The following is an 18,795-nucleotide window of genomic DNA, read 5'->3' on the forward strand; positions in this document are numbered from 1 at the left end:
AAAAGATATAATAATTCTTAATATGTAGGTACCTAAAAACAGTGCTGGAGAAACAAACACCCAATTGTTGTTGGAGATTCCAACACGCTTCTCTCAATAACAAACTAGTAGTAGAAAATTAGCAAGAATAGAGAGAAACTGGACAATACTATCAATCATCTGTATCCAACTGACATTTATACACTACTGCATCCAACAACAGAAGATGAAACAATCTTTTCAAGTACACATGAAACAGTCACCAAGATAAACCATACCTACATCATGAAACAAACCTTAACGCACTGAAAAGAAACAAAACAAACAAATGTGTTCTCTGGCCATAAAGGAATTAAACTGGAAATCAGTAACAAATAACAGAAAAATCTCCAAACGCTTGGAAATTAAACAATTGTAAATAACTCATGAATAAAACAGGAAAACTAGAAAATATTTTGAACAAAAGTGAAAATATATCAAAAATTATTAGATGTACCTAAAGCAGTGCTTACAGAGGAAATTACAGCATTAAATGTTATATACTAAAATATATCTCAAATCAGTCATCTAAGCTCCCTCAACAAATCAGAAAAAGAGGGGAAAAAAGCTGAAGAAAATAGTAAAGAACAGGTATCAATGAAATTGAAAGGAGAAACACAATAGGAAAAAATCAAACATAAAGCTAGTTCTTCAAAAGTATCAGTAAAATTGATAAACCTCAAGCAAGACTAACAAAAAGAAAAGAGAAGGTAAAAGTCATTATCAATATCAGAAATGAAAGACGGATTATCACTACAAACTACACAGACATCAAAAGGATAATAAAGAAATCCCAAGAACAACTCCATGCATATAAACTGGACAACTCAGGTGAAATAAACCAATTCCTTGAAAACAACACACTAAGAAAACACACTCAACATGAAATAAATACCTGAATAATCCTGTAACTATTGAAGAAATCGAATTCATAGTTTAAAATCTTCTGAATAAGAAATCTCCAGGCTCAGTTGATTTCACTGGAAAATTCTACCAAATATTTAAAGAAAATGAAACCAATTCTATACACGCTCATCCAGAAAAAAAATGAGAAGGAACATTTCCCAGTTCATTTTATAAAGCCAGCATTATCCTGATACCAAAGAGAATACACAAACAGAAAACTGCAGACCAAGATCCCTCATACCAGTGATGAAAAAACTAGTAATAAAATATTAAGAAATCTAATCTAAAGGTAAGACTTGAGGATCACTGGCTGTTAAGTTGGAAATAATTGTTTGGTACAATCAGAAAAGGATTTCCCTAAGGATAGTTCGAGGGTGATTTTAATGGGTTTAAAGTAATCTGAAGTAGCTGGTTCTGATTATCAGTTTTTTATTCTTTTTCTAAGAATAATACACCACAATCAAGCAGGGTTTATGCCCAAAACACAAGATTGGTTCAATATTTAAAAAACAGCCACTCAATGTAAAGTATCATATTACAATCAAAATAAAAAATACACATAATCATGTCAATTGATTCAGAAAAAGCATTCATGATGGAAAAAAAAAAAACTCTTGGAAAACCAGAAGTAGACAGGATCTTGCTCACCCTGATAAAGAGCATCTACAAAAATCTACAACTAACACCAAACTTAATACTGACCGACTGAATGCTTTTCCACTAGATTGGAAAATATGCACTATCACCACTCTTATACCAAATCATAATGTAGAGTTCCCAGCCAGTGCAATCGGGAAAGAAAAAGAAATGAGGCATACAGATCATAAAAGAAGAAATAAAACTGTTACTGTTCACACACAGCATAATCGTCTTCATAAAAAATCCAAAGGGATCTACCAAAAACCTCCTAGAACTAGTGAGTTTAGCAAAATCACAAGATACAAGATCAACATGTAAACATTAATCACACATCTACTATTAGCAATGTACACTGGAAACCTAAATTAAAAAAAAAAACATTTTAAGAACCTCACAAAAAAATGAAACACTTAGGTATACAATCTAACAAAATATGTACAAGATCTGCAGGCTGAAAATTACAAATGCTGATGAAAGAAATCAGAGGAGACCTAAATAAAATAAGAGACCTCCCATGTTCATGGATAGAAAACCTCATCATAGTAAAGAAGTCAATTCTCTCCAAACTGATACAATTACAATCAAAATTCCAGAAAGATTTTTAGCAAATATAGACAAAATTCTAAAATTTATTCGGGAAAGCATAGAAACTAGACTAGCTAAAACAATTCTGGATAAAAAAGAATAAAGCTGGAGGAATCCAATTTTAACACTGATGATAAAACTATAGTAATCAAGACAATGTAGTATTACCAAATGGACAGACAGATACAGATCAGTGGACTAGAAAATAGAGTCCAGAAATAGAATCATACAAGTCACTATTTGATTTTCCACACAGGTACAAAAGCAATACAATAGGGAAATGATAGTCCTTTAGTCCTTTCAACAAATGGTTGGAACAACTCAACATCTATATGCAAACAAAACAACATGAACATAGATGCAAAAATCCTCAACAACATACTAGCAAATTGAATCCAACAATGTATTTAAAAAAATTATACACCACAACCAAGTGGGATTTATCCTAGACATGCAAGACGGGTTGAACATTCGAAAATCAATTAATGTAAACCATCATATCAACAAGCTAAAAAAAGAAAAATCACATGATCATATCAATAAAAGCAGGAAAAGCATTTGACAAAATCCAACACCTGTTCATAATAAAGAACTCTCAGTAAACTAGAAATAAAGGGGACTTTCTCACGTTGATAGACTATCTACAAAAAACCTATAGCTAACATCATATTTACTGATGACAAACTCTAAACATTCCCATTAAGATCAGGAACAAGGCAAGGATGTTCCCTTACCACTGCTTTTCAGCATCATACTGGAAGTCTCAGCCAATGCAACAAGACAAGGAAATAAGTATACAGATTGGGAAGGAACATATAAAACTATCTTTGTTCACAGATGACATGATCATCTAATAGCAAGAATGCAGGATACAAGATTAATATAGAAAAGTGAATTTGTTTTCCTATATACCAACAATGAACAAGTGCAATTTGAAATTTGAAACACAATATCATTTACATTAGCACCCAAAAAATGAAATACTTAGGGATAGGTCTAATAAAATATGTACAAGATCTATATGAGGAATATCACAAAACTCTGATGAAATCAAAGAAAAACTAAATAAATGGAGAGAGATTCTATCTCTATGGATAGACTCAATATTGTCAAGATGTCAGTTCTTCCCAATTTGATCTATAAATTCAATGCAGTCAAAACCCCACCAAGTTATTTTGTGAATATCAACAAACCTATTCTAAAGTTTATATGAGAGGCTAAAGACCACAACAGCCAACACAATACTGAAAAACAAAGTTGGAATATTAACACTCAACATCAAAACTTACTGTAGGGCTTCCCTGGTGGCGCAGTGGTTGAGGGTCCGCCTGCCGATGCAGGGGACACGGGTTCGTGCCCCGGTCCGGGAAGATCCCACATGCCGCGGAGCGGCTGGGCCCGTGAGCCATGGCCGCTGAGCCTGCGCGTCCGGAGCCTGTGCTCCACAATGGGAGAGGCCACAACAGTGAGAGGACCGCATACCGCAAAAATGAAAAAAAATTTTTAAATTTTAAAAAAATAACTTACTGTAAAGCTACAGTAAGCAAGACAGTGTGATAATCAGCAAAAGAACAAACAGATCAATGGAATAGAATTGAGGACCCATAAACATACCCCCATAAACAGAGACAACTGATCTTTGACAAAAGAGAAAAAGCAATACAATTGAGCAAAAATAGCCTTTTCAACAAATGGTACTGGCATAACTGAACATCTACATGCAAAAAAAAATTATAATCTAGACACAGACCTTACACCCTTTACAAATATTAGCTCAAAATGGTCCACAGACCTAAACGTGAAACATAAAACTATAAAACTCCTAGAAGATAAGAAAGGAGAAATCCTAGATGACCTTGGGTATGGCAATAACTTTTTGGATAAACACCACCAAAGGCACAGTCCATGAAAGAAAGGATAAGCTAGACTTTATTAAAATTTAAAACTTCTCTGCAAAGACAATGTCAAGAGAATTAGAAGACAAGCCACAGACTGAAAGAAAATATATGCAAAAGACACATCTGTTAAAGGACTATTATCCAAAATATACAAAGAACTCTTAAACTCACCAATAGGAAAACAAACAACTCAATTAAAAAACGAGCCCAAGACCTTAACAGACACCTCACCAAAGAAGATACACAGATGGCAAATAAGCACTGTGGAAAGATGCTCCACATCCCATCTCAGGAAAACACTAATTAAAACAAGATACCACCACACACCTATTAGAATGACCAAAATCCAGAACACTGACAACATCGAATGCTGATGAGGATGTGGAACAACAGGAACTCTCATTCACTGCCGCAGGGAATGCAAAATGGTACAGCTACTTCAGAAGATAGTTTGGTGATTTGTTACAAAATTAAACATGATCTTACCATATGATCTGGCAATCACACTCCCATGTCCACACAGAAACCTACACACAGATGTTTATAACAGCTTTATTCATAATTGCCAAAAGCAAACGAGATGTCCTTCGGTAGGTGAATGAATGAATAAACTGTAGTAATCTAAACAACAGAATTATTATTCAGCACTAAAAAGAAATGAGCTATCAAGCTATGAAAAGACATAGAGAAACCTTAACTTCATACTACTAAGTGAAAGAAGCCAATCTGAAAAAGCTACATACTGTACGATTCCAATTATATGACATTCTGGAAAAGGCAAAACTATGGAGACAGTAAAAAGGCCGGTGGTTGTCAGGGTTTGGGGGGATGGCAAGGGATGAACAGGCAGAGCACAGAGGATTTTTAGAGCAGTGAAAATACTCTGTATCATACTATAATGATGGATACATGCCATTATACATTTGCCTAAACCTAGAGAATGTACAACACCAAGAGTGAACCCTAATGTAAACTACGGACTTTGGGTAATTATGATATGTCAATGTAAGCTCATTCACTTGCAATATATGCACCACTCTGATGGTAGATGTTGATAATGGAGAGGCCATGCATGTGTGGAGACAGGGGGTGTATTGGAAATCTCTATACTTTCCTCTCAATTTTGCTATGAACCTAAAACTGCTCTTTAAAAAAAAAGTATTTAGAAAAAAGTATATGTGAAAGCATTTCTTATCAAGAGGAAAAATTACATGAAACCCTTCACAAACAGGTTTGTGTAGTTTTGAAACTGTTCTCCCCTACAAAGACCATCCCTGTTGAGTTTCATCAGTGTAGCCTAGGGATCTGTAATACTTAATTGAAATAGCTCATTGAAGTTACTTTGCTATATTTAATTATAAATTCCCTTTTACTAAAATATCCAGCAACCATTTAGGGAATACATTATAGATCTGGAAACTAAACTAATATATGATTAATTCACAGGAAGACTTGGAAGGCACTAAACAGTTGTTTACAAAATAAGACATTTAAAAATACTATCTGTATCAGTTTTACCTGTGCTGTCTCCCACATAGAAAGACATGGTTCCTGCCCTTTGTCCCACGCCTACAAGCTTCCACTGACAGACCACACCTCACTCCCAGTATCTAGACAGTGCTTTGCAATAAACATATTGAATGGAAGCATGACTGAAGATGGCAATAATAGAAATTATCTGAATTGGAGCCTCTCTTCCTTAGGATAGGCTTTGACTCAAATAAATTGATATATCAGATATAAATCTACTACTGCCATTCAGACAACCTTATATCCTCCTGAAGATGCCTCCTGGACTCCTCCTTTTGCTACTCCAAATTGGCAGTTGCATTGTGACAACTGAGAAAAGAGGAGCAGCAAGTACCAAAAGAAGCTGTCCCAAGTAGGGTCAATGCACTGGCTGTTGCTAGAGATAGCTAGCAAATGAATACCTACACAAGCTGAGGAGTGCTGATACACAGATTAGGAACCAATCTACTGGATTGGCTCAGGACCTTTGCACACACTGCACCATTTGTCTAGCTGACTGCCTAGCTAATAGCTGACTCTCATCTCTCAGGTCTCATCTTACATTTTACCCCCTTCAAAGAACTTCCCTGACCACCATTATTCTCTCTCAGCAACTAGTCTGTTTCCTTCATAACACTTACCACAATTTGTAATTATCTGTTTGCATGTTTTCTTATTTTATATCTGTCTCTACCACTAGACTCTAAGTGCCATGAGAGCAAAAATCATGTTTCTCCTGGTCACTATTCTAATTTCAACGACTAGCATAGCATCTGGCCCACAACAGGCAATAATAAACAGTGGCCTTCAAGGTAATAAACCTGACTTTCTTTGGGGGAGGAAAGGGACTTTTTCATATACTTAGCATGGGAAGCAATATGCTACAATGGAAAGAGTACAATTTGGGAACCACACATAATTAGAACCTCAGCTCCATTGCTTACCTAGCTAAATGATCTCTGACAACCTATTTTATATCTTGAAGCCCCAATTTTCTCAAAACGATGACAGTAATACTTCCCTTACATAATCACTGATTCTCTAGTATACTGTAGATATGCAATAAGTGATAGCTATTAGTACTTCTTAAAATGATCATCTTTCCATCCACTAAGAGGTCTTAAATGAGTGACACTAACAGAAACGAGTCAAGTCAAAGTCTTATAAACACGGCAATATCAAAAATACTATATTTATAAAGGTAAGCTGTATTTTCAAACCTTTTTTTTTAACGTATGCTTTTTCAGTAAGACTACAGAACTTCTAAACCTGCTTCAGTAGATGTTTAGAGAAAACTAAATCCATGATTAGGTATTTTTTCATACCATCGGGTACTAACTACATGGAAACAAATGTTCTTTTTCAAACCATGCTGTTTAAAGTCACCAGGAACTTTCAAAAAACACAAAAACAAAAGGTAAACTCACAATATTTCACTGTGTTTTGTTTTTAAACTTTTAGTATCAGTAAAAGGATAAAGGTCTTACTAACAAAAATTAAGGACTCAGGGACACCCTTTTCATTTTACAAATGAAAATTTTCACAAGTCACTTTCTACAGATTAAAAATTGGAGTGTTTTTATTAAACAGGAAGTATACGAATAAAATAACTCATACATAAAGATACTGATATAAATCCTTTTTTTTCCCCCTGCCCAAATGTAATTTTTGCCTTGCTGCTAAATAGTCACAGTCCTTCCTTACTGGAATGATTGGTTTATCTTTAACTCCACAGAGCTTAAACTATCAGTCTTTTAAGAAGCTTTGACAGGTTTTGATGATTTAACCTGCTGAGTTCACAGCACCCAAGGGAGAGTCTTGGTTGCAAGTTTTATTTCTAATACAGCTGACCACTAATACCGACTCCACAGATAATGGATTTCAATAAACACCACCCACAGGTTAACACTTCAAGTAGTACGCATAATATTGCTTTAATTAAGTTAATACATGAAGGTCACAGTTTGGTAGAAAGTTTCATTACATTTGGCAGTGCTTACAATAATAATAAAAAAGAAAAAGGAACTGTATGTGTTCATCTATACAGTAACTCTATAAATTTGCCTATAGATATAATCCAGTTTGCTCATAGATTTATACTGCATTTCAATTTATTTTCTAAAAGGAATTCAGTTTATTAGTTCCATTTCCCAAAATAAGTATATTTCTAGCATTTCTAACCAGTAGTTTCTCTAACCATGCTGGGCACAGAATGGGTCTACCTGGCACAAAGAGGCCACCCACTAGAGCAGAAAAGATTCCTACCACTACCATGCCCACCCCCTGATTTTGGAGCATTTTGATGGTAGAAAAGATTAATGCTTTGATTTGTCTTGTGTCTAATGATTAGCTTCATGTGTTAAATATTAATGTCTTCCGGACAGAATGAAATTATTTTTTCATTTTGAAAAATAAAGATATATAAAATTTGTTTTTGAACCTAAACACTTTATGCAGTAGAAAACAAGCCAAAGAGTCTTTTTACAACAAATATTATGAAAAGGCAAAGCAAACAAATGTTTGAATATGAAATTAAAGGTTCACTCTAAAGTGTTAAAATAAAATGAGATACTGTATTTTAATACACAAATCGCATAGTCAGCAGGGTTGGTACATTTTTCTATTTTTATATGTAGTATTAGGTAATTTGAGGTTATTTTAGAGAAAAGCAAAAAAATGGTGGCTGAATTTATACACATTGAATTCAGCAATAATTGTATTTTTTAAATACACAACCTGACAGGCACTATGGCAGATAATAATGAATCAGCATGGGAGCCATTTAATATACTTCTTGATTAACTCATTGCCTGTCCACTTTGCACACAGACATGCTTACATGTCATAATCGTCATAATTCCCATCATCCCCACTGCTAACACTCAAGTTCCCTGATTAGTGCACAACTCCCAGACGAGCCATTGCTAATGCTAAATAATTCTCTTCAGCCTCCTGCTACTATTCTGCAGGATCTCCAATTAAATATAATGTCCCTGATGAGCCATATTAATGTGAACAAATTCCTACCAGGAATCCTATCTTATTCCATTTTCCCCAAAAATGTAGAGAAAGTAATTTAGCCAAGCTGAAGATAATCAAAACATTTTAAACTGATATAGTATTATAATGCCTCAGCAAAACATGTTTTTCCAAAGTCAATAAAAGAAAAAGGGTGGAAAAAGTAATGTCTAAACATGTTAAATGCTTTCTTCTCCTGATTAATTTGTTCTTCACTGAAAAGTCTAGTGTTTTAAATAAGCATAGGTAGATACATTGCATTCTTAATCCAAAAAGGTTACTGAAAGCTAAGTTATATGAGAAAAGTGAGCAGTAGCAAGTTTTAAAGCAAATATGCCATTTAAAAACCCTTTAATTATCTAATTACCAGAACTCCAAGGTCCATAATCACATTAATGAAACCAATTCCTTCCTTCCCATTAAATGCAGTATTACAGTCACTATCAGAGGCTTTGCCATGGAATTTTATGTTGCTGATAAGAAATCTTCATCTTGAACAATGACAACTGTAAGTATTTTTTGCAAGAATGAATTAAGAATCTTATAGATTTTCTATTGCAATCTAAAAGACTGGGAAGGCTTCTGATCTAATTAAGACTAACTGGGAAACATGGACTATGATGGCCACCATCTTACAATATTCTGTACTAGCAAAAGCAATTTAAGAAAATGTTAGTTATGCTCGCTTCGGCAGCACATATACTAAAAATAAGAAAATGTTAGTTAAATATACCATCTCAACTACACACACATATAACAAAAGGTCACCTGATTTTTCAGTTACCACCCCCAAAAAGTTTTACAAACTTCACTCTGGTCATTTATTCCTATTTGAGGATTAATAATTACATTAGCTGAAAATAAGTCCATTAACAGATTTTGTGAAATAATTTTTTCAAAATTAAGAACTTTAACTCCTTTTCAAATTAAAACAAAGGTTGAAAAATATCCTGAAAAGTAAATCATGTAAATGAGAAAAGGTAAATGGTTTTGACACTTAAATTTCTTTCAACTCTATGTACACCTAGGATAAAAGTGAAGATATTCTAACAAAAATATAAACAGATAAGTTTATTAAAATATATATATATATGAAAAGATATAAAATAAAGATATTCTAACAACCCCATAAAATTTTTATAAGGTTTTCCCTAAGGTCTTTTATACCTTCGCCTACATTAATGTATTCCATCTCCATTTACCTGATCATTACCCTCCAGTTTGTTCAGCTGGAACCAACATACACTAATTACATAGACGTCACGAAGTCCTATTTGTCCTCAGTACCTCCCCAGACAGCAGGGAAATCATATCAAGGGTAGGCATGCTAAGTGATGATTCCCCCCACCTTACCGTCAATCATCCCAAAGTGCTCAGAGGAAACCCCACTCAAGTTCATTACTGAATCCTAAGGGTAAGACTACAATACTCACCAGGAATCATACTTCAAACAGCAGGCTGCCTGGCCAAGATGTGAGTCACAATGACTACTTCCCTGATTTTAGGTTTTGGTGTTAATGAAATAAATACCAAGTATTTCTCATTTCAATACAATGTTACTATACACAGACAAAGCAACAAAATATTGATAAGTTCAATTTAGGAGTCCAGGTAGGAAATATAGTCAAAGGTTGAAGTACAGAATCATTTAATCTCATTTAAAAAGAAAAAAATCAAAACCCTAAACTTCAGAGGTTTAAAACAAATATAACAATATTTTGCTACTTCTTATGGAAAGGCTTACTAGTCCTTTTACTTGAAAACACACATACATACATAAAGTAAGTTATCATAAAAGTAAATAAAGTTATCTAACAAGCATTTTGAGAAGTACAAACACAACAATCTCTAAATTCTCATAATTATTTGTTCCCACTATTCACCAAACTAATGAAGACCTACCTACCCATTTAAAAAGTCCCAGTCACCAAAACCATCAAACATTTCTCATTCCTTATCATTTCTTAACTTCTCTGGGACTACCTAAAATCACAGTACATTAGTGGCATAAAACCCTACAATCCACCTTTCCTGCCTTCTAAGTCAATATAGTATTAATAAGGTCCTCTTAAATAAAATCTCCCACATCAGCCCTCTACCTAAAATCTGATCAATTTATTTCATAAATGTGTCTCATCTTGCTCCAAAATTTTATGTAATGGTCCTAATAATTTTCACTTTATAAGGTATTACAATTTTTTTTTTGGCCCTGTGTGGCACGCACGATCTTAGTTCCGCGACCAGGGATCGAACCCATGCTCCATGCAGTAAAAGCGTGGAGTCTTAACCACTGGGTCACCAGGGAAGTCCCCAATATTTTTTTAACATCTGTTAGTACAGTTCGCTCTTCAATTTTCCTCAAAATTGTCTAGGCCATTCTTGCATATTTACTCCTTTGTCAATCCCCCCCCACCACTGTTACATTATTACATTTATTAGGATTTAATACAAAAACGTAGATCTAGAAATAACTAGCATTTACAATATTGTTTCCTTATATAAAAATAAGAAGTTCTCATATAAGTCGTACGAATTCATTTTAAATTCATATCATAAAGTGTTTTATCTTTGCCACTACTTCCAGGAGGTTAAATTTTTTTAAGTTGTATTTTCTACCTTGTTGATATTTAGGAAAGCTACAGATTTCTTTGTATTTATTTTTTAACTACCACAGAGACTTTTCTTACTGTTTCTAAAGAGTTGTTCAGTTGCCGGTATAACTAGAAACTCGATACAATTTTATTATTTCTGCCTTTCCTGTCCACCATTTTATAACTCTTGCCTAACTGCATTGCCGAGCACTTCTAGGATGCTATTAAATACTAGTGGTGACAGTAAATGTATGGGTCTTCATCCTGACTTCCATGAGAATGCTTCCTATGAGGTATGACCTCTTCATTCTGGGAGGGCAGTATTTATTTAATCCTGTTTTACTAAGGATTTTACAAGAAGCCAGTGAATTTCTTTTACACGACATCTAGGCTTCCATCAAGATGATCATATAGTTTTCCTCCACTAACTTATTAGTATATTTAATTTAATTAATAGTGTCTAACATTGAACCATACTGAAATGTCATGAATACACTCTGCATGACTGCAGCATATTACTTAAATAAATTTTATTCTATTTTCTATTACTTAGGATTCTTCTATCGATATATAATTACAGTCACTGTAATTTTATTTTTTGCTTACTATCTTTGCCCAGATTTTGATTTCTGAATTACTATGCTGGTTTCATAAAAAGAAATGGAAATCTATTTTTCTTTCTCTAAGTCTGGAGCAATTTAAATAGTGTCAAAATTTCTTTAAAAAATTTCTTGCTTCCTGAAAATTTCAAAGAATCCTTGCAAGAATCTCTAGGCCTGGACACTCAAGAGTCCTTTAGTCGATTATTTCCTACCTTATTCAGGTGCTTTCATGCACAGAGTTGCAGGCCTACACACAATTATTTGTCACCAGTTTTGTAAACTGAGCAAAACAGAATAACTACCTAACATTTTTTTAAAGGCTTTTAAAACCAGGTTAAACCCCACTTTCAATAATGAATAGAACAACCAGAAGATCAGCCAGGAAACAGATGACTTAAATATCCCTATGAACCAACCAGTCCTAAAAGACATCTATAGAACACTCCACCCAGCAGTAGCAGAATACACATTCTTAAGTTCACATGGAACATTCTCCAGGACAGATCATATGCTAGTCCATAAAACAAACATCAAAAAATTTTAAAGGATAGAAACAGTAGAAAACACAGTCTCTGACCAAAAAAGAAGGAAATTAGAAATCAGTAATAGAAATAAACTTGGGAAACTCATAAATATGTGGAATTAAACAACAAACTCCTAAATAACAAGTGGGTCAAAGAAATCAAAAGGGCAACCAGAAATTACTTTCAGAAATGAAAATGAAGATACAATATGTCAAAACATGGGATGCAGCTAAAACAATAGAGAAAAATGAACGGTTAAACACCTATATTAAAAAGACCTCAAAACAATCTAGTTTTTCTACTTTAAGAAACTATTTTTTAAAAGAGCAAACTAAACCCAGAGCGAGCAGAATGAAGGAAACAAAAACTAGTGTAAACAGAAATGACACAGAGAATTTAAAAAGAGAGAAATCAATGATACCAAAAGTCGGTTCTTTGAAAAGGTCAATGAAACTGAAAACCGTTAGCTAAAATGACAAAGAAAACATGAAAAAACTCAAATAACTAAAACCAGGAATGAAAGAGATATTACTGCCAGCCTTATAGAAATAAAAATGATAAAAAAAATACTATAAACAATCACATAATAAACAATAACTTAAGATGAAATGGACAAATTCCTAGAAAGACAAACTATAGACACTAACTCAGGAAGAAATAGAAAATCTCAATAAATCTACAAGAGACTGAATTAGTAATCAAAAACTACCCACAGAGAAAAGTTCAGACCCAGATGGCTTCACTGGTGAATTCCACCAAACATTTCAGGAATAATTAATACCAATTCTTCACAAACTCTTCCAAAACAACAGAAGATGAGAGAACACTTCCCATCTTATACTATGAGGCCAGTATCACTCTGATACCAAAAACAAAAACATCAAACGAAAAGAAATCTATAGACCAATATCTCTTATAAACATGGATGAAAAATTCTCTACAAAACACCAGCAAACTGAATCCAGCAATATACACAAAGGACTATACATCATGACCAAGTGTGATTTATCCTAGGAATGCAAGGCTAGTTTAACATCCAAAAATTAATTAATGTAATATACCATATCAATGGAATAAAGGATAAAAACCACATTATCATCTCAATAGACACAGCAAAAGCATTTGTAAAAATCCAATGCTCAATCATGACAAAAACTCTCAACAAACTAGGAATAGCAGGGCACTTCCTCAACCTAATAATGGGAATTTATGAAAATCTCAGAGCCTAAATCAAACTTAGGTGTGGAATACTGAATGTTTTCCCCCGAAGATGAGGAACAAAACAGGATGTCTGCTCTCACCACTCCTTTTCAGTATCATTCTGGAAATTAAAGCAAGGGAAATCAGGCAAGACTATGAAATAAAAAGCATCTAGTTAGAAAAGAAAGAAGTAAACCTATCTCTCTTTACACATGACATGATCTTCTAGAGAGAATCCCAAGGAATCTATTATATTTTTTAAAACTATTAGAACTAATAAACAAGTTCAGCAAGGTTGCAGGACACAAAATCACTATTAAAAAATCAATTGGGGCTTCCCTGGTGGCGCAGTGGCTGAGGGTCCGCCTGCCGATGTAGGGGACGCGGGTTCGCGCCCCGGCCTGGGAGGATCCCGCATGCCGTGGAGCGGCTGGGCCCATGGGCCATGGCTGCTGAGCCTGCGCGTCCGGAGCCTGTGCTCCGCCACGGGAGAGGCCACAGCAGTGAGAGGCCCATGTACCGCAAAAAAAAAAAAAAAATCAATTGTATTCCTGTACACCTGCAATCAACAATAAAAACTGAAATTTAAAAATTGCAATTCTAGGGAATTCCCTGACGGTCCAGTGGTTAGGACGCCACTCTTCCACTGCAGGGGGCACGGGTTCAATCCCTAGTTAGGGAACGAAGATCCTGCAAGCTGCATGGTGAGGCCAAAAAAAAAAAATGAGGATGAAATTGCAATTCTAATAGCCTCAGAAATAATATTAAAATACTTAGGAACAAATACAGCAAAGTAAGTACAAAACTTACACTCTGAAAACTACAAAACATTGTTGAAAGAAATTAAAGCAACGTAGATAAGTGGAACATCATCAAATGGAATATCCATGCTCATGTATAGGAGGACTTAAAAATGTTGATAAAGATATTTCTCAAACTGATCTACAGATAAAACACAATGCCTATCACAATCCCAGCAGGATACAGTTTTCCACTCGGACCATTTTCCCCTCATAAACCATTCTCCACAAATCTTTTCAAAGAATAATAAGGGCCTGGAGAATGATACATAAAAGACAATTCATGACTTGATAAGAGGCTTAACCCCTATTTTGCTCTCTCTGGCCCTGACCATTTCCCACTGGAGTACTTTACATTGCTTGTTGACTCTGGCCTCATCCTCTGGATGCAGTTGCACTAATCTCATCAATACGTATGAACTGTTTTCCTGGGTAAAGCCTGACTCTGAGACTGCTCTGGGTCAGTCTTCTCAAAGAAAGCAAGAGAACTTCCTCAACAGAGAATAGGATATCATCCTATTTTAAGACAATCCAACAATAAGCGAACTAGACTGATAACTGCAAACCCTCCCTAGAAGCACCTAAAAATCCCAGATTAAATATAACAAACTTCTTTAAATGAACAGTTTGGCTTACAAGAACCACAAGCAATCCCTAGGGATCAAAAACGAAGAAGAGAAAAAAAAAAGAGAACAAAAAAAAAAAAAAACGAAGAAGAAGCTAAAAGCCAGACAGTATACACTAGAGTCGATACCACTAATCTTGGAGAGTATAAGTGGGGATCTGAATAACCTAGAGAACTGAGTTTTAACTCTCAGAGAAAGGAACCAATTGTGAGCTGAAGATTTGAAGGAAAACTCCTACATAAGGCCATGTTGCTCAAAGGTTACATCCTCAGGACTTCCCTGGTGCTCCAGTGGCTAAGACTCCACGCTCCAGTGCAGGGGGCCCGGGTTCGATCCCTGGTTGGGGAGCTAGATCCCACATGGCACAACAAAGACTACATCCTCAGTGAAGGGGGGTGGGGTTTCAATAATCTACTAAGTAGGGAGAAGACATACTTATTATCAGCTGTGCTTCAAAGTAAAGGAAAAAGTCTCCTCAGGAAATTAGAAACCATGGGCCTATTTAACAGAGGGAGGGAGGGAGGGAGGGAGGGAGGGAGGGAGGGAGGGTGTGTGTGTGTGTGTGTGTGTGTGTGTGTGTGTGTGTGTGTGTGTGTGTGTGTGTGTGTGTGTGTGTGTGTGTGTGTGTGTGTGTGTGTGTGTGTGTGTGTGTGTGTGTGTGTGTGTGTGTGTGTGTGTGTGTGTGTAGTTTCATCTGGTTTTGCCCCATCCTCATAATTCAGCAACCTTCGCGCCAAGAAATTAATATAAAAATTAGTCAGTGATACCCCGGACAACCCAAACCATGTGGAGTTCAACAATAAAGATACCAAATATGAGGTCACAAGACAAAATCTACACATGTGAGGAAACAATCCATTGTGAGGAAGAGTCAGAAATATAAATAGATACATAAGATCTTGAAGTAAAATAACAAAACGATAGAACCTTTAAAATAAGTATGCTATAAAAAAAAAAGTATGCTATAAATAAGACAGGAAAGGACTCAAATACTTAAGAAAAAAGACAATACAAAAATCAGGCAGGGAATTTCCTGGCAGTCCAGGGGTTAGTACTCCGCACTTTCACTGCCAAGGGCACGGGCTCAATCCCTGGTCAGGGAACTAAGATCCCGCAAGCCACATGGCGCAGCCAAAAATAAAAATAAACTGTGCTTTAAAAAAAAAACCAGGCAGATTCAAAAAGGAGCAGTAGACCCAACAGATTCCTCAAAAGACAGCAAAGATGACAAAAGCAACCAAAGTAATCACAGTGTCAGGCAATTTTCACTGGTGAATGCAAAAATGTTAGTAACATGAGAGGTTGTTGTGGGACAAAACCTGCACGTGGATTCACCCCCCCAAAATTAATTTTAAAAGGGGGGGAATGCACCATTTTAATGGAAGGGAGCCATGGAAGAAAACTGCATAATGGTCTTTAAAAGCCAACTTTTTCCCATTCAACATTCACTGTTTGCAAGTTACTTGGCTTTCCTTCTTTGTGTGACTTACCACTTAATAGTTGTAATAACTGTTAGTCTTCTTCCCGATTAACTGCTTAAAAATTAGTTGTTTTTAACATAAAATTAATAGTTTTCACAATCAACTGTTGCAGTATTTTCCTACTATAATAGTATTTACATTTCAATTTATGAAATTAACACATGAAGCATGTAAGATTTTTTTACTCCAAGTAACACTGAAAATGCTCACCTCTTGAAAATCAATATTGAAACATTTATAATACATCTGAATAGCATGCCTTGTTCATAATACCGATATTATACAGTTCATTAGATATGATGGTAACCTTTGTGATCACATGTTAAAGAAGCAAAATATGCTGTTAGAGGAATTCACCTTTTTATCTTTCTTGAGGCTGAAGCAGAAACCAAATAGCAAATCTGGCCCTATTTCTAAGGCTTAAATCAAACTTTGAACATTCTAACCATCATTATTATCCTGCTTTTACTTATAGTAGCTTTCTAGAAACCGACTTACAGGAGGTCATATGAAGAGGAAGTTTTGACTGAGCATGCACTGCTTGCTTCCCATCGTGGGGCCTGAAATCTTATTTTAAACTATGTCATAATCTCTGGTTAAAAAAAAAAAAAAGTGGCTAAAAATCTTTAAAATATAAAAACTACCACCTCTGCTTCAGGAAGGATAAATGACAAAGACTTAAAACTCAAACCAACTCTTTTGAAACCAGTTTTGCCAAAGTCTGGAAAGTGACTGTCCACAAAGCTAGAAATGTAACAGTGAGAAAAGTTAGTCATGCTCTTTGGAGCAACAGCTTACAGAAGTAGATTATTCTGTAATACCACACTGAAGTATAAACAAATAGGAAAAAGCTTAAATATAAATAATTTTGGCTATATGCCGACAGTCATCTCTATGAGAACACAGCATAGAGAATTAACTATATACTGTGATATGAAAAAAAAATTAGAAGTGAAAGTTTGTTGTTAGGCTTGAAATAAAAACAGTGATTGTCCACAATTCAAACATTTTTCTCTCAATTTACCCATGAATGAAAACACAGCCTGAGCTAATACACTGAAAAATAAACACAAGATGAGAAGAGTGAATTTTAAATCTACTACTGGCTTGACAGTAACACAAACTTTTTTCTGAAGTAGCTTTACTATTGGTAAATGCCTTAGTTTACCAATCAAGAATGACAGTAAAGCAACAGTTTTCTCATTATTTCATGAATATTTTGTGAGGAATATAAACTACTGAAACTATCACAGTTAAAACAGATTATTAGTAAAGAAGCCAGAAACTAATACTCAAAACAAATCAAACAGTACATACGCAAAACAAGTTTTTTTAACTGCTTAATTACTTTTAAAGTAAAGGATAAATATTTTAAATGTACCAGCCAAATAAACTAGCCAAATAAATAAATACTTAACCTTTATTCTGGGGAAATTAGAGTAGCTTGCAATCATTTCCATTTTGCTTTTTAAAAAAGGAAGAGAGTCACAATAAGACAACAGGAACAACATACTTCTAGATAAAATTTTTAAATCACAAAGACTGAAAATTCTTTGCATTAAATTACTATATGATAAAAGCTGACATTACCAATAGGTCCTGTTATCAGAAGTTGTGTGAAAGAATGAAAAACAGTAACTTATATCAAAGTACAACTACTTACATTTCATGTCATACAGTTCCAATAATTCATACACTTTTCCCATGGGATTTTTTTCTACTCATTCATAGTTTATTACTGCTAAAAATGCCTGTTTTGATAAAAATCCCCAATAAAATTATATATCAGTCACTGCTTTACGCTATACCTTCTTTTGTTCATGTCCAATTAGCATTAGCCTATCTTTGATTTATCAAACTTTCAGCTGCACATGGTAAAGCATTTAGGAAGGTTAAACAATTACAGCATCCCGAGTGACAGTGGAGTTATCCTGTGCGGAAATGTGCTCCCATAAGGCAGCACTGTATAAACATTTCATTAGGGCTTCCCTGGTGGCACAGTGGTTAAGAATCCACCTGCCGATGCAGGGGACCGGGTTCGAGCCCTGTTCAGGAAAGATCCCACATGCCACGGAGCAACTAAGCCCGTGCACCACAACTACTCAGCCTGCGCTCTAGAGCCCATGAGCCACAACTAATGAAGCCTGCACACTTAGAGCCCATGCTCCGCAACAAGAGAAGCCACCGCAATGAGAAGCCCGCGCACCACAACAGAGTAGCCCCCGCTCGCTGCAACTAAAGAAAGCCCGCACTCAGTAACAAAGACACAAATCAGCCAAAAATAAATAAAAGAAAATAAATTTTTTTAAAAAAACACATTTCATTAATCTTTGAATCTAACTTTCTCATGCTTTGCTTAAATGTACTTGGTGACCAGAATCAGTTTACCAAATTTTTA

The 18,795-nt window shown here is 35.1% G+C and overlaps 1 protein-coding gene across 3 annotated transcripts in view; it reads right to left on the reverse strand.

Moving 5' to 3' along the window:
* Positions 1-18,795, reverse strand: part of PCCA (propionyl-CoA carboxylase subunit alpha) — a 352,118-nt gene that overhangs the window by 317,763 nt on the left and 15,560 nt on the right. The window lies entirely within an intron of this gene.

The sequence above is a fragment of the Delphinapterus leucas genome, chromosome 18 (assembly GCF_059928025.1).
Source record: "Delphinapterus leucas isolate spDelLeu-1000000601 "Yukka" chromosome 18, BTC_Dleu_Yukka2, whole genome shotgun sequence".
Taxonomy (NCBI): domain Eukaryota; kingdom Metazoa; phylum Chordata; class Mammalia; order Artiodactyla; family Monodontidae; genus Delphinapterus; species Delphinapterus leucas.